Source organism: Strix aluco, chromosome 3 (genome assembly GCF_031877795.1).
Source record: "Strix aluco isolate bStrAlu1 chromosome 3, bStrAlu1.hap1, whole genome shotgun sequence".
Taxonomy (NCBI): Eukaryota; Metazoa; Chordata; class Aves; order Strigiformes; family Strigidae; genus Strix; species Strix aluco.
Genome location: NC_133933.1, coordinates 8,647,297 through 8,670,464, shown reverse-complemented (window position 1 = coordinate 8,670,464; position 23,168 = coordinate 8,647,297).

The window sequence follows — 23,168 nt, the reverse complement described above, 5'->3', positions numbered from 1 at the left end:
ACTATTAGGAATTTTCTGCCTAAGTTTCCACTAAGGATTTTCATTGTCATATTTTAGTACACAGAATTTGACTGGCACATCTTCTCAAAACCTTTCTCATTTTTTCCAAACATAACTAGCATATAAAATGAACCATAATATGTATTATGGGAAAGCAGCACAGTGATATAGAAGACTTCCATACTAAGAGCAGACGGAAAATGGTAGTTATTATTAATTTAGAAAAACAAAAGAGCTACCCAGCATTTCAGTAATGTGGCAAGTTGTGTGCTATTGAGGGAAAGAGGATTTTATAATTGGATTTTAGAGTAATTTAGGAGACGAGATAAGCTGTAATGGTTGCATATTAGAGGTTAAAACTACAGCAGAAACTCATAACGTAAGGGTTCATTGCACCGAGGAAAACAGAACAAAGGAAAGCAACGCAGGAGCAGCCTGGTGTAGGTGGCAACAAGGTGAGTATGGGCTATGGGAAACTGAGGGGCTTTTATATTAACATCCACTTGAACAGGTATCAAGCAGCTTTCCTTCTCTTCAAGAGCGGCTTCTTAAAAAAAAAATAAGTTATAGAATATATAGAGAGATTTTCTATTATATACATATACAAATATATATATATATATTAAAAATAGGATAGGGATGTTACTTCCTAAACTGTGCAGCCAGGAATGTCTTGGTTTTAGGGAAGGACTGACAGTAAGCATTTTCATCTTCCTCAACAATAATGGCAAAAAAAATATCATAATGCCACCAAGAATGGACATAGCATGAAACTTCTGCACAAGGAATCAGTGAAATTTCAGGGCACAGTAGCTCTGGAGAGTGGGGAGTGCCTTTCCCAACTAATTCTCCCCTAAGCAAACAGAGACTTCGCAGGAGACAGAGTCCTCTCCCCGGGGGCCTCACGCTCCCGGCAGACCCTGCAGCTCCCGCTAGCTCTGCTGCTGCTTCCTCCACCTTCTCTGAAGGCTGAAACTCTTCCCCCCTCCCTCCAGCTGTCAAGTCAAAACTTGAACCAACCCAATCTCCAGAGCCTCTGTAGCTCTGGCCGTGGTTTGAGCACACAAGTAATGCAGGCAGCACTCTGCCAGCAGTGAGGAGGGAGACAAGGAACAGAGGCCAGAAACAAAGGCTGGGCCATCAAAGTCACGCAGAGCAGAGGCCGAGACAAGCGTTGAGGATCTGTGGCGCGGCCACAATGTCTAATAATTCATTATCAGGCGCATTCTGCGACATTGCTGCAATGCCAGCACAAGGAGAGGCCCACCAGTTGTGGCATCCAGACAGATCAAAAACTGGTGCCTTCCCAGACCTCTTTAGGAACATTAAGAAGCCGTTCAAGCTCTCTGAACCCTGTAAAAAAAATAAAATCTCACACTAATAATCCTTTCTGGGACTACTGTCTGCCTCCATGCTGTCTATAAGAAGAAAGCCTGGTTGATACAGTGCCTAGGAAGACAGACTCTTGATCTAAGCCGGCATGCCTTGGTGCAATGCAAGTGAAGGGCAGTCGTTTTTTTTAAATATAAGCAGCTACATCCCTGCAATCTGCAGTATGTCAGCTCAGCAGCCAAGCCCCATTATTTTGTTCGGGAGGGAGGAGGAAGGGAGAAATATTCTCCAGGATTTTTCCAGGCAAGGAAAGGTAGCAGAATACACACTTTCAGTTTCCATCCCCAGATTCAGCTGTGGTACAGAACAGTGTGACCAGGTTCTCAGCAGTGACAAGCGAGCACAGGCTCAAGATCAGTTGCGTTATATTAAACGAAGACCAAACCTTGGATTTTTCAAAACCAGGTGTCGAATTTTTTTGTGGGACTTTGCCAACATTGAGATATTTTATGTTTGCCAGCTGCCAGTCTCTGTTTGGAAAGCACAGCTTCCTCACTTAGCGATGCAACTCCATAGGCATAGCAAATTATGTACACGTTTGGCAAGCAGCTTTGAAAAAAAAAGTATTCTGTGCCAAGAAATGTGAATACTTCCAAAAATACAGTAGTTTATCAGAAGACAACAGTTTCCCCTCCTGTTTGCCTTCCAAGGATTTAGCTGGGGAATGTTCACCTGAGCAATCTAAAACCTCAACCTACAGCCAAAAGGAAAAAAAAAAAAAAAAAAAGAAAAGGCATTATTCTGCACAGTGAATTCCCGTGCTGTGGCTTCTCCTAGCAAACAGAGCACCATCTCTCTCCAACAGGGTAAATAACCCAAGCCTTCAGGAAGCAAAATCTGTTTAGAGAGTGCTTGCTCTCTATCGCTGTCCTTATAATGAAGGATACTTCAAAGTTGGGTGCCTTCGTAGTTACCAGTGCTTGGCTACCCCCTGCTGGGCTGCGACGTCTCAGACCTTCCCGTACCATCAGGCAGCAACAGCGAAGCGCCCCAAACACAGCAAGTTAATCACTGGGATAAGCTTCCTAAATTAAACCAGGCTCCGAGTCTTTACTCCTGCTCAGTATTGAAAAAAAATGACACAGCCTGGTCAGCTGAGATTAAAGAGATGGCTGGTTATCGCATCACAAGTCTCTATTTTTTATATTATGTGTGGATTTCTCATAATTTTCCCAAATTCTAAATCAGCACAAACAATTTGAAGAAACAGTCATACACTAACATGCCAACAGCTACACTCAAGAAGCAAACAAGCCCCCAGCACACGAACCTCCAGAAAACCAAATTTTTCCTAGTAAGTATAAAACACTGAGGCAGCAAATTTCATTTCTAATTCTATATAAATTGGATGAGCATATCTTAAACAATTTGCTCAGAGTTTGCTTTAAAAGCATTCCTCAAATACAATTCAGAATAGAAATTCCCAGTATGAAACCCTTATTTATGTATTCTGTGGATAAATTAAAACAGGAAAATGTGCTGCAAGATGTGTTCAAACAACTAATAATTCCTGTAAACCAAAATACATAAAAAAGCATAAGTAAAAAGAAAAAGATTATTTGTTTTAAGCTATAACACAGCTGTATGCAACAAAAGCCAGAAACATGTAAAATTAAATTGGATTTTGGGGTGGGGGGTGTGTGTGCGATGGGGTTAAGTTTACTAGTAATTCAAATCCTTTTTTCCAAGTTGCAAAATGTTGTTACTGACACATTTTTTTCATTCTGTTTATTTTTGCAGACAAGGCAGAAAAGCAACTGACATTTGAACTATATAAACAGGGGCTGCATATGCCGGCTTCGGGTTCTTGCTTAGCCAGTTACTGCTCCTATGTAGCACAAGGGTAAAAAAAAAGTCAAAATATCCCTTCAAACGTTTATTAGTGTCACAAAAATAGTAAAATTCTATTCACCAACAGATTAATAAAAGGCTGAATTAGTCTCTAACCTCTTTGATTTTTAAATGCTGTTAAGACACTGTCATCCCTTGTTCCTTTATCCAAATACAGCATGTGTAGCAAACAAACATTTCCTTTGTGTTAGTGCAGGAAAAGGGAAGAAGTTTTCATTAAATAGAGTTGTAAAGGGATCGTATTACTGGACTAGAGTCACATCTCTCCTCTCAACTTTTGTCCTTTATGCTGGCTGTCCTCTGCAAGAGGAGAAGTGGCAGCAGCAGACTTTGGGGAGGGAGGGGGAAGACAGGATACCGTGCCTGTCTGTTAGTCAGCAGGGGCCGTCAGCTAAAGGGGACGGGTTATAATCTGTGGTTCTCAAAATCTAGACAACTAATCTATTTTTTTTTTTCTCCTATATTTAGATTCTGGTTTGCTCTCAGGACACATAACCTTTTCAAAGTTTCACTCCTGAAAGAACTGAAGTGCAAAAAATAGCATTTCAAAGCTACAGGCCAACAAGGAATAGAGAGATCCGATCCCCCAACTGCCACTATTGACAGAAGGCCTTTGCTTTACTCAAAATGGCTTTGCCTCTGCTGTGGATCTGCTCACAATTTATTTGAAAGCAGGAGGCACTTATTTAAAAACAGGCCCAGAACCTATTGCTAATCTAACACTGTTTCTACACAGCTCCAGCCCAAGCTTTGCCTCTCTTGTTTAGCACTGGCCATACATTGCTGGAAAACAAACAGGGCCTGGGAAACATTCAGCAAGGAAATAACACTGGTGTGAATATGGATGGAAGAAGAATATGTCTGTTGTCCCCACTCACCCCAGGCTGGGGACCAGGGAAGGAAGGGATGGACATCCCCACTCCATCCCATCCTGCAGTCCTGGCTCCAAAGTGGGCAGACCTGGCAGAAATATCCTGTGTGCCCAGGGATGCCACCGCACTTCATCACCGGGCTCCTTCCTGAGAGTTCCTGGATCTGATCCCAGCAGAAAGCCAGGAGCAGACTGGGATGCACATCCAGAGCTCAGAGCTAAGAAACACTCGCAGCTCTCACAGTTTATTTTGTATAATCCTTAGGACTGCATTAGGTTTCACTGTATGCCCCGGTCTTCTTCTCAACAGCTCATCTTCACCTCTTCATTCCTCTTCTAGCTCTCCCACAAGCCACCTTTTCTACTCCAGCCTTCTTCCCTGATGGCTCTTCCCAGCCTTCTGTCATGACTTTTAATGGCCCAGTTTCCAAGACTCCACATGTGGCTATCATTTTCTTACAGGCTCAAATTGCATGGATCTTTCCCGGAGCTACATAAACTAGACTAACGTCATCTCTAACCTTAGTTACCCCTCTGCTAGTCTGCTAGTAGAGTTTCTACTCAGCTTCTGTCCTAGCTCTCTTGCAGACACCTTTTTCTGGAAGGTGCTAAAATCTTCTCTGATCTGTCAGGCATTGCACAGCCACCCCACTCACATTCATAGCTACCTAGATTCTCTAATAAAATCTCATCACTGCTTTGTAGGGTATGTCTGTGTTAAAACCTGTGAGATGGATTTTCTCGCTGCCCTCCTTGTGATAAGTGAAGAATGCAATGGCTAGGCAATTTGGGAGAAAGAGAATTCCAGGTACTACTCCTGCACACAGGAGTAATTTTCAGTTATGGATATGAGCAGAGGAAGAATATGAAAGATGTGCAGAATATACTGGATATGAGGAAAGAGAAAGAGAGAGGAGCTAACGCAAAAACTGGCTACTTTGGATAAGGCAATAGTCTCAAGTATTTTAGATCCAAAAGATTTCAGTTCAAACACTGTGAATGGTTCAGGCTGGAGTATCAGTAAATTAGCAACAATAGCAGAACAGAGCTCTAAACACAAAGAATATGCTCCAAGGGAAACCACCGCTATTCCTCTACTCCCACTAATGTGTCCCACTGTGAATCGTGATAGGTATCGCCACAGTTCCCAGCAAAATCAATGACTCGCGGTGACATGATTCATTTCTGGTTCTAACATCTGGCTGGAATTTTACGCATACAAAGCCTGTGATTTGTACAAACAATTACTTTAGAGGAACAAAAATCTTTGCAATTCACCATGTCATAACCAAACCATCTGTCCAGCAGGCCACTGTGGGATCACGCGGATGGAACAGACGGCAGAAGGTGGCCCATTCTGTCCAGTGTGTTTGGTTCAAGATGTCTGCTTTGGTCTTGAATCGTTGATAACAGGAGTCTATTCACATTACAATGTAAGTTCATTACAGACCAACGTTTTTCTGCTGCTAACTGATTTATACCCATACCTTAACAGCCAAAATTGTAAGCAAAACAGCCTAGTCACTGAAGCTCTGTCTACCTACAAAACAGACTAAGCTGAATACAAGAATTGGTATCTTATGTGTAAAACTGCATGTTGCGTGCACAAGGGTTACTAATTACATTCCTTCATTTCTCAAAAAAATGGAAGTATTGGAGATATTAAAGACCTATATTTCCTTTAGCCACAGAGAAGGCAAATCCCAGAATACGTACGTTCAAGTCAAATCTAAAGCGTTTAGATCCTATCACAAGTTCAGTTCCTTATATGAATGTGAGTAACTCAGTGTACATACAGCACTCTTGCCAGAGCAAATTAATGTTGAAAGCTGAGACATGAGAGACACCTTCCTTAGCCAAGTTGTGACTACCCTTGCCTAGAGCATGCAGTACATGGCATTTAAAAGGATCTGCCCCACAGAGTGAGCTTTGCTGGGTTGTGTCATGTTCCCAGAGAAAACAAAAAGATGAATGGGCAGCAACACAAACATATCCCTTGCTGAGAAGAAGGCCTTTTAGATAACAGGCACTATGTCATTCTGGGACCCCTCACTCGGCAAAACACAGGCTTAAAATCTATTCTGTTAAGATAAGAGTTTGTCCTCAGATGGTTTTAGCATAAATCAAATAAACGCAGAAAACAGGGTGACCTTAATTAAAAGGTCATTTACATTGTATCTCCTGCCCTTAAAGCAGGACGAGCTGCACCATGTTATTTCTGACAGATATTTGTATAAGCTGCTCTTCAAAATCTCCAGTATAGGTTCAGCAATTTACCCAGACAATTTGTTACACCACGTAGCTGCGTCTGCACTCTGTGGAGCATCTCATGTTGGCTATGAAAAGATTCAAAAAGGCTTAGGGGCTAGTATAACAGGAAGAGTAGGAAAGGTCAAATAAAGACTGTGTCCTAGTTGGGCAAAATGAAAGAGTATTCGTTATTTAATAATTATGTTATGAAAGCAAGCGAAGCCCCCGGGGTTAGCTCTGCGCTCCCCTGTACAAAGCTCTGCCCAGTGACAGCATTTCAGGTAATCAGCACACCCAAGTGAGGAGACGTTTATCCGAGGTGATACAAAAGCAGCCTCTATCGTCTCTCCACAGACTCTTCAACACTCACAGCGAAGCGTATGAACAATCTATATAATAATAACCTACATCTGCGGTTCACTGACCAACTGACTGTGCTTCTGTGCAGAACGCAGAGGTTGCTACACACACCAGAGTCAGCACCAGAGCAGAGAAGCAGCCTGCACTGCCTAGGTTTTTAGCTTGGACAGCAGTAAAACTCAGGCCAACTTCCACAAGAGTGACAGAACGCAGTGAAAAATGCCATGTACAGAGGGATTTTGTTTTTAACTTCATACAGATTTGCAAATTTAAGAGATCCTTTAATAGGCCATACATAGTTTTAGCAATTTTTTTCACAAAACAACTGATTAAGAAGGTATAAGATCTCAAGGATTTTTCTCCAGAGATGTTGGTAATGCTGAGCCAGAAAGAGGTGCTTTACTTTCACAGCCATGGTGACATCATGCTCATCAGAGGAGCAACTTACGTTGCATGTAAAAATCAGGAATCCCTCTTTTTTCCCAGCACACTGGCCAGCACATGAGCAAACCTGCCAAGAGCAATGTGTTGTCCAATGTCATTTTCATCTTCCAAAATGACTTAGTCTGACTTTTCACGCCACTCACAATTTATTTCATGATGTGCACAAAGGTTTACACGAGCAGCACCCCTTTCTAAGGCATTGCAGCTAATACTAAAAAAGGCTTCGACTCACCAAAGTACAGAGGCCTGGCTGCGAGCACAAGCAACCGGGTTGTGAGATGGTATTTCCAAAGGGCTGTCCTTCAGGAAGCAGAGAGATGTTGTGTCAGCAATAATGCTAGCAAGCAGAGCAAGCAAGATTACGAACTGGATAGCACTTTTTTTGTACCCATATGCACAGCCTGAAAGAATCTTTTCTTCTTCTCTTTTTCCTCCTTTTTTAAACTTAGACCCCTGCAACTCCTAATGAAAGCTTTTCTATTGACATAGTAACAGAAGAGTACACTTTAACTTACTCTTTTTCCATGAAGCAGATGTCTTTTCTTGTGAGAATTGGCATATTTTTACCCTTAGAATGATCTCTGCTTTTATATGCCTAATTAAATTTTAGCGGTCCCTTGCTTAAATAAAGATTTATTAGCTGTTAAAATTGTAGCATAATTCTTCTGCCACCTACACACTATCCTTTAACATATTTACAAGCAGACTAGCTTATCCACTATAAAAAAAAAAGTGGATGATTTAATGTTGTTACATTATTGGTGTCAATTACCAAACTTCAGCCTCACAATAGAGCTTTCTGAAGATACTACTACTTAACTCTGGAACTGTCAAAACACTCCAAGAAAGAGAAGCTGTGAGTCTTAGCAATCAAGTACTCAAAACAGTTCCACTAACAGAGGCCATCCGTTGATTTCAGCCCCATGTTCAGACTTTTCCACAGCTGTGATATGGGCTAACACATCATCAAACAGAGAAGGAATCCAGGAAATTATTTAAAGTAGCTGAAATTTGCATCGTCAGAAGCAGCTACTTATACGCTGCTTCTCATTTCTCTTTGTGCATGAGAAAGACAAAGCATGTATATAATATCCTTGCACACATAAATTTATATATACTGACAGAAAGACAACAGTAACACAGTAAAGTACCGTGCTTGCCAAACTATTGGAAATAACTTCTTTATAGTTCTGGGGTTTGGGTTTTTTTAAAAAGTTCACTTATTTATTTACCAGGATTAGAAGATTAGTGTTTTGTTGGGTCTTTCATTAGTTTTACTTTATTACAGTCCTGCTTGCTAACATGTTTACATCGCAGGGAATATCCTTTTCACTGAGCTGTAAGCCCTCGCCTCTCTACCCCGTACACTGACATCTTTGCACCTTGTAAACACTATTACTACAAGCAATTGTGTTCCATGTGTTTGTCAGATTGCATCAAGAGCACTGAATTTCATCTTCCTGCTATAGTTTTAATATCGTTCAGATAAAACTAAAGCTTTTGGTAATTTCAAATAAACTTTAAGTGTAAGAGATGACTCACTCGTTTAATTTCACCCTTCTAGGCCAGGATCTCTTTAAAAATCACATAAAGCAGGCCACTCAAAAAATATGCAATATATTAATGTCATACAGTTGGCCTCACAAATAAATCAGCATACAAAATCCCCTCTTACTGAAATTTGTCACAGTAAACATCAGAAGCTGTACAGTGAAACTAATAGGAAACTGTCTTTTTCTGTAATTTGCATGCACACGTGCACAGACACATGCATGCACACACACACACCATCTTTAGCTTTGTATTCTTCCATGTATGTGCTACACATTCAGAGAGCAAACTGCTACAGCCAAGATGCCACCAAAGATAATGATAAATCTGGAACAGACATCAGTGAAAAAGCCTATAAAACTCCATTTTTATATTAACTTTTTTTTAATATCAATATATATCATTCCTTTGACTTACACTCTTAATTATGGCCACTGGCTGTTGATAGTACCTTTGTTTTTCATGAATGTATTTCGAGGTCTATATAAAATATTAAATGCATATACAGGATACTACATGCATATACACAAGACAAGGCATCTGAAGCCCTCTGCAGTCAACAGTGGTGTTGGAAGGGCAGCCACAGGGGCGGCTGTGATCATGGCTGGGTCGGTGGGACACACGCTGTCTGCATCCAGCGCTGCTCTGCAGACAGCCTTTGGACAATGCACAGACCCATCCCATATGCTTGGATGCAGAAAGTCCTGCCTGATTCAGAGGGCGGCCCACACCCACCCTGAAGACCAGGATTTATCTTTGGGAGCCAAATTGGCCACGTGCACTGGGATCTGAACTGACACCATTTCTGGACTCTGTCTGGCACTAACTCCAAGAGAAGGACTCCAGGGGCAGTGAAAGCTAGTCAACACCATTACTGACAATACTGAGCAAGTTGCTGTTTGCCCAGTTTGGGGAGTCAAAATTCCCAGCTGAGGAAGTGTGGTAGAGATCTGAAGATATTTAGGCATGTAAAGTGCTAAGACTTACAGAAAGCCTTACCCAGAAAACACCAAATGGAGCAATTCTTGGAAATCAGTCAAATGAGGAGGGCTAAGAAGTCTCTAATTTTGTTTTAGTTTTTTTTCTCTATTTTTGAGGTACAGGTAACAGTATCTATTCAAGATGTATACAAATATAGCATGCAGATAAGTTATCTTCGTATATCATCATCTACAAAACCACAATGGCATGTTTATCCAAAAGAGTCCTCTGCAATAATTGTTTCTGTAAAGAATTATCCTTCTGTACGATCATGACTGTCAGGCAGAAAAATATTTATGTATTTCCAAGCATGAACAAAAATGTAATGGTATCTCCCTAACAACAGTTTCATCTTTTAATATCACTGCATATATTTCATCTCTTAAGAGTTGATGTTTCAGATGCCAAGAACACAGGAACAGTGACAGTATCAAGGTAAAACAGGAAATATTTATATCAGTTGTCCCTGCAAAACACTACTCTAATGGAAGACCTCTGCTGCTCAATAGCCAGGTTGGAATTTTCACAGGATTCATCCAGTTTCTGAGAAACACCATGGGAATTATCACTAAAGTCCTTTTAATTGTTTTTGACAATCCCAAGCAGTCTCTTCAGTAAGGGAAACAGTCATGATTTCTATTGGCAGTTCCCAGATTTTCATTGCATTCATGCCTTTAGCATCTCACTAATACAATATACCTGTGTCAACCCACATCACTCATGCAGCGCAGGTTGTCACACGTACATGTCAGCTGTAGACATCCCATCATCTCAGGCTGCACATACTCCTCTTCAGCTTGCTAAACGTACCACTGCTGCTTGCGAAGGTCATGGAAGCTACAGAGCATCACAGACTGGAGAAGGATGAGGGTCCTCCTTGGGGAAAACCAAAACAAACAAACAAAGCACACCACCACCTTCCCAACACCCTTCATACAACCCTATCAAAAAACCCAAACCCAGTAACTCTCAACCTTGAAAATGTGCATCAAGTATAAACTGAAGGAGCCACATCTGCAGCTGGCCTGGCTGTGTGTCTCTGAGGAGGGTGAGGTCCTCCCTCCAGCTAATCTGAGCAGACAGTAACTTTCAAGTGGAACAGGATCACACCATGTTGACATTGAACAGATCACCTTAGCAGAGAAGACTGGTTATTCATGAAACTCACAGGGGATTGGGGGAATGACACAGGGAAGGACTGGCAATATGTATAGGGGAAGAAGAGAAAGAACAGAAAGCAACGGAGGGAATTAGAGGACACAAATCGCAGTGGTCCTTAACCATTACAGTCAATGCTGTTCCAAATTCATGAACTACAGTACTAAGCCCACAAGCATAACAAAGATATGAATACGCAGGCACAGTCCACATTTCAACTCAGTGGGGAAAATCAACATTTTTCTCCCAAAATTCTCCCAAGAATCATTCTAGGGAATAAGAGTACAACTGAACAGCTTTATCAAGCGACCATAACTAAAAATGGACTTTTACTGCTGCTGACATAAGTCAGATCGCAGACGACTCTGTTAAAGGGGTAAAAAAGATGGACCGCAGGATATATCCCTTTTCCATCGACCCATAATATCCCACTGTATGTACCCCCTCTGCCTGCCTTATGAATGTAACAAGAATAATGACTGTGTTATTCACAGATTCTGTCCAGAGGAATGAAATCCCCAACTTTAATATCATCCCATCTAAAACACTCATTTATTTGTGGTGCAGTGTCTTGTGCAATGCACCACAGAATGAGTCTAAAACCAATCCTACAAATACAGTAAAAGTCTCACGCAGCATCCTGGGGACTCTCCCATTAGCTTGTAAAGTGACATTAAATGACTTTTTGAAGAAGCAAGGAAGAAGGAGCTGCTGCTGGGACATTTAGTCTATCAAAACACAAATAATTAATGGTTGAAAATACTTTTTGTTTAATAATTGCTGTTCTTCATTAGTGTGAACCAAGGGCACAGACTATCTGAGACAATAACATCTGCACCCCATATTTCATTATCACCAAACTTCACATTTCACACAAAAGCATAGCTAGCAAAGCCTTACAGCTTTAATTAGTTTCTGCCATAGCTGTGAAGGTCAGCCAATTATTGTGTGTGAAATTTCAATATGAAGCGGCTGAATTGAAGACAGCATTGCAACATTGTGAAACTCTGCAATGCTGTAAATCTAGTATGAGGGAACTTTTTTTTTTTTAAACACAAAATAACATAAATTAATCATCAGGTATGCACAGCTTCAAGGCTTATTGGCTAATTTAACATGTGTTAGAGGGGGGGGGAAAAGGAGGTAATTTCTGATAGCTTCTTACGCTTTGCAGGGTTTTTTCTTATCAGTGTCACCAACCATGACAAAATACTTAGTTGGGTCCTCATTTCTACAAGGAAAACAGTTTTTTGTGGGATTCAGAGTCCTTCTGTCAAAAGAAAACAATAGCATTGAGCAGATGAACTTCAGCTGTCTAGAAGGAGAGGCATGGGATGTACAGCATATCCTGAAAAAAACAGGTTTTTCAAAAGAAGCTTCAGTTATGCTCCAAAATCATGGCTGCCTTTTGCAAATCTTGAGCCAAGTGCCTTGTGTGTGAAACACATATATAAGAATTTGGATTCAAATGATATACAAATAATCAATACCCCAGCTGGCACTGAAGAAGTAGCAAAGAATGCAAAATGATGCACCTACCTCCTACCCGAGACACAGACTCTTTACACATATTATTCTTGTTAACCAGAAATAATTTATGCAGTGTGTTGTGCCCTGGGATTACAGATGTGCAGAAGGTCTAACCTGAACCTTGAATGCACTCAAGACTAGCCTTACTCTCAAGTCTGGCCAGATATTTGTTTGGCCATTTCTGCTTTTTTTTTTTTTTTTAATAGCTTAAAACTCTTTGAGTAAATTTTATCACTTTACATAGCAAATAGTAAGATCTTCAAAGATGCACTTCAAACTCATCCTTTTATTTGGATACCACAAGTTGACACACTGAAGTCAAATAATAATGATACAATGGTTCTATACCTCTAGCTCCAGCGAGCTAATAAGACCTGCTCTTGATTATAAATTTACAAGTGAGATTCACTGGGTTTCAATGGGAGAAACAAGGGAGGGAGTAAAGCTTAGGGAATGGATTTATTTTGTATAGTGTTCCTATGTTCAAGGCCTATTTTTCCAAATGAAATGATCCTGACAGAAAGTACATGCAAACTCATTTTTAATCTAGCCTGGGACAGAGCATGCAGCTCTGGTAAGCACCATGGCTTCATTCATGTGGAAATACCTGCATGTTCATATGTATATATGCATATCACAACCAATTCCCCCTTCCTGTGCCCCATTTTTTCCTGCCGTTGGGAGGACCAAGTAAGTGGTTATGCAGAGCCTCTGCAGACAGCACAGAACCAGCAAGGCTGTTTCACCTTTCAGACTCTGTCCTGACTTCCTTCCTTGCTGGCACAAAACACATTCGCAGCTATAATGTGACTCACAGCAGCTACTGCCAAAGCTTTTTTTTTTTTTAATCAGATGCTCAAGAACGTTTGCAGGCTCCTACATCAATGCCTGTAATTCTGGAGTTACCAAAATCCCCCATTTCTGGTTACTTCAGCCAGAGCATGGGTGCTGGTCTTCCTCCAAATCAACAAGCCCCAATACGTGGCTGTAGAGAAGCTGAAATAAATATCCATACACATCATAGATTATTTAGAACTAAAACCATCACCATGATAAAGATATTTTTTTCCTGCCTCTAGAATAATCCCTTTAACTAAACCCAACTGAAGGACAGATTGTGAAATAGTTGGCAATTTGTTTTCTGCTGCACCTTTTCCAACACCTCCAAATACATCCACGTGTGGAGAAAAAACAAAAAATAAGAATTCTGTTTAGTTTGCATTGACAGAACAAGACCGATGCCTTCTAACCAACAAAGGCTCAGCTGGCTACAACAGATATCAGGAGTAAATTAAAATCAAATTAAATGTAATGGGGATCCAGGTCAACCATACAGGAACAAAAAAAGTGAGCACAGTCTTACTGATCCAGATCTTTAATGTAGTACCCTGAAATACTCTGCTTCAATCCCAGGATCTCAGCAGCACTTCAAGAAGGTGACTGGGAGTCTGAATTCCACTTCAGCCGCTGCCTAGAGCGCTCTGCCACAGGGCTCAACGTCTTACTTAAGCTGACGCATCCTCCAGGGCCCTACACAGGTACATCAGTCTCTCTATGTCTGCACTGTTAAATAAAAGCCTAAAATTAGCTGTGAATAGGTAGCTACATGTTGTCTGGTTTCCTTTCCTAATTAGAAGTACGTTAACTTCTTTTTGTGCTGATAACTGGAAAGACATAACAGGAAGTTTATTTTCTTTTACAATTCATAGATACAGTGGCTAGCACAATAAAATCTAAGTTTGAATTTCTAGGCACTGCTTTTGTACTTACAAAACCCAAAGGAAATTTATTGTGCTAGAAGTAAAATAATTTGTAAGTCTCAGACAAAACATTCACTGAAAGCTAAAATGGCAAAAAACAGAAAGGGGAGGTGAAATAATTAACAATAGTGACAAGAATGCTAAAGAAAATGTGTATTAGCTAACACCATACTATGTTTATTAGAGATACCCTCTCTCTGAAAAGGAATCAGCAAAAGGGAATAATTGAAATATATTGTGAGTGGCCCAAAGCAGAATAAAACAGGATCACCTGAGTAAAAAATCAACTCCAGAACAGAAGTGAAAAAAGCGTAAACCAGCCAGACCATGCACAGGTATGCACAGAGAGGAAAAACAAATTATTATTAGTGAAACAGAATGAAACCTGTCTTAGTCAGTCCACCCAAGAGAGCAGCAAAAATCAGTAGCCTGGCTGAGGGCATCTTTTACTAAAGGTCAGACAGAACTGCAGGAGAAACCTCAGGGATCCCTTAAAGTGGTTCCCTAAGACACGGGATGCCTAATGGAGGAGGAGAGTTGTGCAGGTTTCATTGTGTTTATTAAATACAAGCTAAAATATTAAACATGATAACAGCGGCTAAACTAAATCAAACATACTCTAAGTGCGATACAAATCATCGTTAGACAATGTAAACAAACACTTGATACACACAAAGCCTTTATTGCAAATCCTCGCAATTAGATCTGTCCCCAGAGAGATGCCACCGGCTCCGGGAGCCCACAGCCCCCGGCTGCGGAGTCCTACTTGGTTAAGGACACCGGAGATGGGCAGGCTCAGTGTCAGCCCGCTGCAGGAGCCAAGGGAAGCTGCTCTTGCTAGGACAGTCTCCTACTCTTGCTCGCTCCGCTCTGGCCCTACTCCAGCAGCAGCACTTCCCTGCAACAGGGTCTCCACTCAGCCCAAACCACCGGGGACAAGATCTCTTCCAGCCGGGCTTGCCAGCGGCAGCTGCTCCCAACCAAAGAGTCTCTCTCCAGAGAAAATACTGTCTCAAAGCCAGCCATGCTCTAAGAACAGTGGCTCCTAACATAAATGGTCTCCTTTCAAGAAGAAATACAGGGAAAGTCCTCACAGCCAGACTCTTTCCAAAGGGAGCAGCTCACACATTAATCCAATGAATAATTCCAGGCTGGAAGATAAAATATTTAAAGCGAAAAAAAGGCAAAAGATCTTCAGAGTTCACAGTTTTCAAGCCAGCCTTCAAAGCCCACAAGCTCACTATCATTTGCCAAGTAAGATCAACATGAAGAGTGTGATTATAAGAAACATGAAAAGTTGCACCACCAAATCAACAGGGACTTCAGAATTTAGCAAGTATAGGAGCCAGTGGAGCTGCTGAAATGCCAAGTTCAGTAACCGCAAGCGGAAGTCCACAATAGTGCCATGATCTAACGTATGATTCAACTGATAGTCATTATATCACACAAGGAAAAGACACAGGAATTGTCATATTGGATCAGATGCATCTAGCAGGGATCCTCCTACAGTAGCCAGTACTAAAATCTTTAGCGGTTAAGCAGCAAGGGCCTAGCCACCGTACTTCACAAGTTTCTTCCTTATGCCACTATTCAGAGCATGAGTTATGTTCCAAAGCCTGAAGGTCTATTTGCCCTCGGGGTTTTTTTTTATCTCCATCTAATGTGAACGTGCAAGCCTTCATTCTACACAGAGACATCTAAACCTGACCTAGAAATGAAGCCTGTGAGGATTCCTACCACCAATTTCCACCAGGTTACTTATGCATTGCCTACAAAGTATTTCTTTCAACCCATTTCAATCTGCTCTCCTTTTCTGAAGTAATTCTTGGTTGCTGTTTTTGCGGAAAGGTAAGCAGGAATGCTCAACTCATCTTTTCTGCACCATTCTACAAAAACAAGCACAGTTGCCCTATTCCTGTGAAAGAGGATATAAGTAATTCAAAGTTCCTCACCATTGCTGCGGGCTAAGGGCACGTACACAGGCAATTGCTGTTGGATCAGCTGATGTTCAATAACTTGTTATCACCCACACCACTGAGCTTCTCACTTTCAGAAAAGCCCATTACAAAACTTGCAGTAAAGCTTCTGGCTGGTCAAAGATTTTCTGAAACCCAAATAACTTGTCAAGTGGATCTTTTCTAACCGTATTAAATCTGCAGAAACTATGCCAACTGGAGCTAACATCGTGACCATCTGTATTTTTTATAACATGGTCTTTAACGTTAGTTCAACCAGTTTCTCAGGTACCAAAACAATGCTTACTATCATGAAATTCCCTGAATCTCTACTGAAGCCTACTTAAATTATAGATAAACCTGTGCTACTCTTTGTCTTCTGGTATAATAGATTACTTGAGCAAAGACTGCACTTTTTCCTCCCAGTGTTTCAGCCCCTCTATTTTAAGATCCTTCACAACCCTTAGGTATATATTTTCTGATGATTTTCTGCCCTTTGATTTATCAGCTGGTTGTAACATTTTTTCTATTGACATGTCAATCAATGAATGGCTCATCTTTACTGGCTGAAAAGTACATATTTGCTCAAGATATTTGAAGTGAAGACAGAAGCTGCAAAATCATTTGACTTCTCCGCAATGTCCTTAACCTTCCTGATTGTCTGGCAGGCTTTCTCCTTCACAGATACTTTGAAACTTTGAATTCTTGTTGTTGGAGTTCATTTGATCAGATTTCTCCCCGTTTCTTCCCTGCAGTATAGTCTGGTTTCTATAAGGCCAGTTCTGTTTTCTGAAGGATGGCTGTCCGCCACAAGTCCCTTCTTCAGCTGTAATTTTGAAGTAGGCATGCAAGGCTTCATACAGCATGCTTTGAAACAGCACGTCTGACTAAGCTTTCCAAACTGGTCCTCTCCAAGATGTCAGTTACAGCAGCTTTATCAAATGTTGAAAGTATCATCATGCCTTGCTGGCCTCTTCCACCCTTCACCTCCTGCTCACCCCCTTCAAGCCTACAGCTAGGGGCAAAGCTACACGGCACAGTCTGGGCAAAAAAAGGCATGTGTATGGCTAGAGCTCCTCATGTTACATCATTCCCACTGAAAAAAAAAAAAAAAAAAGAAAAAGAAAAGAAAAGGAAATTCTGTTTCTGATCCCTGTTTTTGTGAAGATACAATCAGAAATATGATCCAAGAGTGCTGACTGAATGCTGTCTGCTCAAGCCTTGAAATGTCTGGCAGAACGAGTTGTCACATGATTTTTACTCATTTTTATAGTGAGTCTTTCTCCTTTGATCTAGTAACAATAGACACTGAGATGCATCGAGTGTGTTTCAAGTTCATTTCAGGCTCTCAATCATAATGCAATAAGGATTTTGATTTTTAATTCTTTTTAACAACTTCCTTCTTCTGTGGTATACTGTCGACACCCTGTCCATCCAATCTGGATCTTTTTGGATGGCTGTACTGGAAATGTGGGAAAGCACTTTTCCTACCCTGCTACCAGTCTCTACCTGTGCCACTGTACTTTATCCGGGCCACAGTCTAAAAGCTAGACTTCAGCCTAAAATCCCTGGGTAAATATGCTGCGCACGCTTCAGCATTTTGCTGAACATCCCTGCTCTGTAAAGCAGTGTACCAACGTCTCAGTGGCAGTTTTACAGAAGTCCACAAGGAAAGCTGTGTCTGAGAAGAGAATAGCCCTAATGGAATGACCTTTACTGGGACTTGACACCTGCTACCTTGTAAGCTTCTTACACACACAGCTTAATCCACCTGGAGGCTTTTTTGCTTGATGGAAGGTGATAAAAAAGCTGTTAGACTGTAAGCTCTGTCTTAGATTCAAAGCATGTAGGCTCCTTGATATTCTGAAGCTTAGGGCACACAGAGGGGAAAAATATTTCTTAGTTCAGGTGCAATTCTCAAGTTGCTTATTAGGGATGAACCCTGGTCTAAGAATCACTTTATTGGTATGAAAGTAAAGAAAAGGCTTCCCAATAGGAAGAAGGGTCCCAGTTCCGCAGTACTACAGACAAGATAATGTAATAGTGATCATAAAGCTTTCCTCAGCAGACAAGAAGAACAAAGAAGCCCAACTCTAGAAATTTACAATCCACAGAGGATCAAGCAGATTGTATTCTGGATACCTTAAAGGTGAATGCTCTAAAACATGCATCAATCTATAGTGATGAAAACCCGGTCCCCTCTGATTATAAATAATTCCCTCTTTCTTTGAGACAACAAGGGTCTAAATCAAAAAGTTGTATCAGTGTGATTTTTAGCATGATGGAAAAGGGGAAAAAGCAGAGTAAAAGACAGGCCACACTGCAGCACTGCCTTGGCACAGCTGCTGGGAGAAGCCAGTACACGAAAGCTGAAACAGCCTCAGAATCAGAACAGAGGAAACATTAGCATTATTTGGGAGATAGCTTTATTTGGAGCTTAAAGGAAAAAAAACAAAAACCATAAACAAAATACTCCCAAAGAACCGTCCTTCTCAACAGCTGATGTCCCTGAAGAGAAATGACCTATCACTAACCACTCAAACTGTAGTGGAAGCACAAGTGAGAGCGGCATACCAAAAATGCACTGGTGGCTGGGAGCTGAACTGATGTCCTCCAGGTCACTACTCCTCACCCTCTTCTCACCATCTCCATGCCAAGCACCATCTCCCTCAGGGAAGTGAATCCCTGGAGCTCATCTTCCCTCCTGCGTGAGCTAAGGTGCATCAAAGCCACCAGCTCTGGACTTGCAGGACCTGGGAAAAGGAAAAATTGTGCAAACCCTTTATTTCTTACCATGAGAGGAAGCTCAAATGAGCTCTCTTCAGCTGAAAGCTTTTCCTAGCAGAAGCTCCCATTTCATGCTTCCTTGGGCATCGTCTCTATGATTTCTTTTTTTTTCCTTGGAAGGCTGATGTTGACAATTTCCCATCACCATGGAGTCTTCAAACACTTTGTCCTCTGTGGTTGGCCAAAGTTGGCCCTTTAAAACTTACTGTTTTAAAGGGCTGGATGTAAGAAGTTCAGAATGGAAAAATTTATGCAGAGATAGCTGTTTAAGAAACACTGTGAAACAGCTGGAAGCCTTCTATTTATTTATTTTAAGGTGGCTGACACCTGCACTGATGGCTTTAGTCAGATCTAAGGACACATGCGAGCACTTGTAAGATCAGGGTTTAGGTTTGAAACACCCCACCCATATCATATATGCCAGGCTCTTAATGTAGCAGTATCTAACCTTTATCTGCTGGCTTTTATAATATAGGCCATTTATATGAAGTGAGTGGAGCATTGATCCTCCTGTTCAAGTTTCCTGAGATTATTCAGTATTAGTATTGCTGTGATTAGTCACACCGTGGCTGCTGTTCCTGTAGATTGTTTGATACAGTATATTTCCCACTATACACAAAGCAGCACTGTAGGAAAACCCAATTCAATCAATTTGAGCAGCCCTTCTTGTGCTACATTGGTATATTATGTATTGGACAGATAAAGTTGTGATCCTATCTAATATATTCTTTGGCTGGTTTGACTGATGTACCGAATGAATGGAGATACCTAATGCTATCCAATCCTGCTGCTGAAAGATAATGGCATCATTATTTGAAGACAGACCAAAAAGGAGAAGGGGGGAGGGAAGGGTTTAACCACTGCTTCCCACATCTGTAGCGAACATAGATACTGCAGTGTGTGAAGGAAGAAAATCAGGCAGAGGAGACTTCTGACAGCAAGCTAAAGGGAAGTGGAAAGTGAGAACAAGGAAAAGCTCTAAATATGGATGTGATGTCAACTGCTGCAGAATGAGGGTGTCTCAGCCTCATTTTCAAGAGGTGCTCTGTAAACTGCAAGGCACTTTTAGATAAGCAAACTGAGACCTACACTGTTGTATTCTTTTCCCCACTTTTATAATTATTTGTTGGGATGGCAGAAGCACCCGTACCCAAGAGAGGGACTACCACATCCTTGCAGCTGTACGCACCAACTGGCACGGGAGAGCACTTGCAGCTTCCCTAGTGGCCACCCTCTAGCGGCAGTGCTCCATGACTCCAGGTTTTAAAAATAAGAAGAAAAAGAAATGCCATTTTTTAAAAAGTTTCTGCCACTTGATGTGCTGATCCAAAGCCTTAAAGAGGTAGTTAATGTTTCCAGGGTTTAGGCTGACTTTCTAACACCAGGGCTGCACAGAACATTTAAAAGCACGTCAGCTTTTACCTAAAACACCTTGGACCCAGTCCAGGAAGGGAGCCAAGAAATTCTCTCCTATGTTATATTTTAAAAAAGAAACACAAGTAGCTCATAAGAATGATTATAATAAAAGGGACAGACACAACAGGTAATGGAAGTGTAGCATCTCCAGACAACAGTTAACGTAATGCACAATGTGTATTGTGTCATAAATGTACAAGTCTGAGACATGGAAGACAGTGTCATAAGACAGCAGAATAATGGTGGCATCAGGTGATATGTTTTGTTAAGTCTTGTATATAAACTCCCTTAATTCCTTCAGTCTCTCGGCAGTCTTCTTTGGTGCTCCTGATGGGTTAAGACAGCATTAAATTTACTGATGACGTACCTTAGTCTGGAAGCAGCACTATTTATAGCACTTGAACTATATGCATGGTACAGTTTTACCCAATTTATTATCATCGACATATAGCTGGACAGCTTTGCTAGTAATCTGCTGTAGTCACTGGGGACTATTTCAGTCCAGTTCTGATGTTGTAAAGCACTAGTTTAAAAATCGCTAATTGCTTAGTTTCCTATACCAAAAATATTCATATTCAGTGAAAGCAAGTGACAGTTCATCTGACGAATGGATGTGTATGTATGGAAGGAACCATTACGTGGTGGTTGCACAAATTTTCACTCATTTGAATAGTATGAGCCTAAAGACTTCAGATTAACCAGATCCCACTGCAACTGGGACTGCAGATACCTACCTTTGCTGCTTAAGTTCTTCCTCGGCTTATTTATTTACTTTTTAATGATCCCCCCAAGGCCTTTTACATAGATATTTTTCTTGGGTTTAAGTACAAAGTTTTTTAATTGACTTTTTTGACAATTTAATTAGAATTACCTTTCCCTTGTGATTACATTTATTTTTACATTTTGTGACTGTGCCAATTTTGATCCATTTAATTAGTTTTAACTATGTCCCACATTTCTCACCTTCAGAAGTACACCTATTACATCAACTCAGCTGTTTTCCTCATAAATTATCTGAATGTAGAGTAACTTTAAGGAAAAACACTAGGTTTATTTCTTAATCATACTCTAATGCTATTTATCAAGTTCTATGGATGACCCACCATAGTCACAACGAGTCTAATGGGATTTTGGATTCTTTCCCCCCCTACTTGTACAAGGACCTAACATTTAGTAAGAGAATAACTAAAAACCAAACTGTGCACTAGGAGCCATTGTCAGCTGATGCCTGTAAAGACACATTTTAAAGTTTCATCATGGATCTCTTCTCAGTGAAAAATCCTCAGAACTTACAGGCAGCTCTGACTCTGATACATTTTTCAAATGCTGTATCTGATTCTTTCTCTGTAAGCTATCACTTTCATTGACTTTCATGCAGCCACTGAGGATAAAGCAATATTAACAACCTAAGGCTGAGGTACATGCACAACTACAGGTCAATGCTTATATTTATGCCACAGGGCAGGGTGGCAAAGTGTATCTGCTGTGGAATCTCCACTCCTGGACATCCTCAGAGCTTTCTTATAAGACCTGGAGCAGCCTGATCCCAGCTGGCCATGATTTCAGCAAAGGGGGAGCTGACTAGATGACCTCCAGAGTCCCTTTCTGACCTAAATTATACTATGTTTTTATTAACCTGATGAAAAAATTTCATTTGAGCTTTGTTGAAGCAGGTCATTCTTCTCAACTACCTTCGTTTTGCCAACAAGGACATTGAGTCAGGAAGTTGGAGATTCATCTTGCTGAATTTCAGACACTTAACTGAGATGGCTAAATTAAACACCTAGTTGTTCTATACTTCATTCCCAGTCCAGAAAAACAGGATGACACCACGACTTGTGTACACCCCAGATCTAGTCAGTGGGGAGAGGGGGATAATTATCATATAACTCAACTGAGTGCTTAAAGCAGGTGGGATGAACTTGAAATCCAGTAGCTTGCCATGGAGAATCTGTAAGGAAGAATTACTAGCTTTTTCTGCATTTCTGCCACTACAGCATACTTATTTATTCTGACAAACTGAAAACATTTTTTTTTATGTTTATCATCAACATTGATGCCTCATGAATTAAAGTGGCAATGATATTTGAAGTGGTTCCTGTAGTATTACAAACTGAGTTAGTACATTTCTAGATTGTTATCTGATGTCCATAAACTCAGAGGAATATTTCAAACAGCACAGTATTATTTTTTTCTTCCTCGTGGAAAACAGCAACATGCTAAACTAATAACTGTATATCTGATTCTGATTATTTCTCAGGTGTCAAATCCTTCAGCAGATGAACTTGCATGTGAAAGTTCAGGGAAGAGTAACAAAGTAATCTGACATCTGCTGTTACCCACAAGAACTGGGGAGAATGGTATTGCTACCATTTCCTTTTAAGCAGATTCTCAAAATTAATCTGAAGAAACTGGTAAATCACTTCCCCTCCCTGTAATAAACAAAGATAACTGGGCTGTGACATCCACTCTCTTTCTGGGAAATATAACAGGAGGGTGTAAACTGAGCACTGTGCCCAGCCAATAACCCAGGTTATAAGGGTTTTTATCTTGAGTAATACCAGGCAAATTTTTCTGAACTAATTTTTATCAAACATTTGATGTATAGCCATAAAACAGTATCAGATGACCCTCACCTGCCAGATACAGATTTTGTTTCTCTCAAGGAGGAAGAGGACCATGTGCAAAAAGACTCCCACTTGCTTTTCAACTGGACTGACCACTGCAGCCTTAACAGACATGAACTCAAATTCAGTACCCAGGAGGCTGTCAACAGCAAACTGGACAATTTTCTAAGCAATTTGCGCTTGTTTATTAACAAAACCAAACAAAATTCCACCCAAGATTAATTTAACTTGCAAG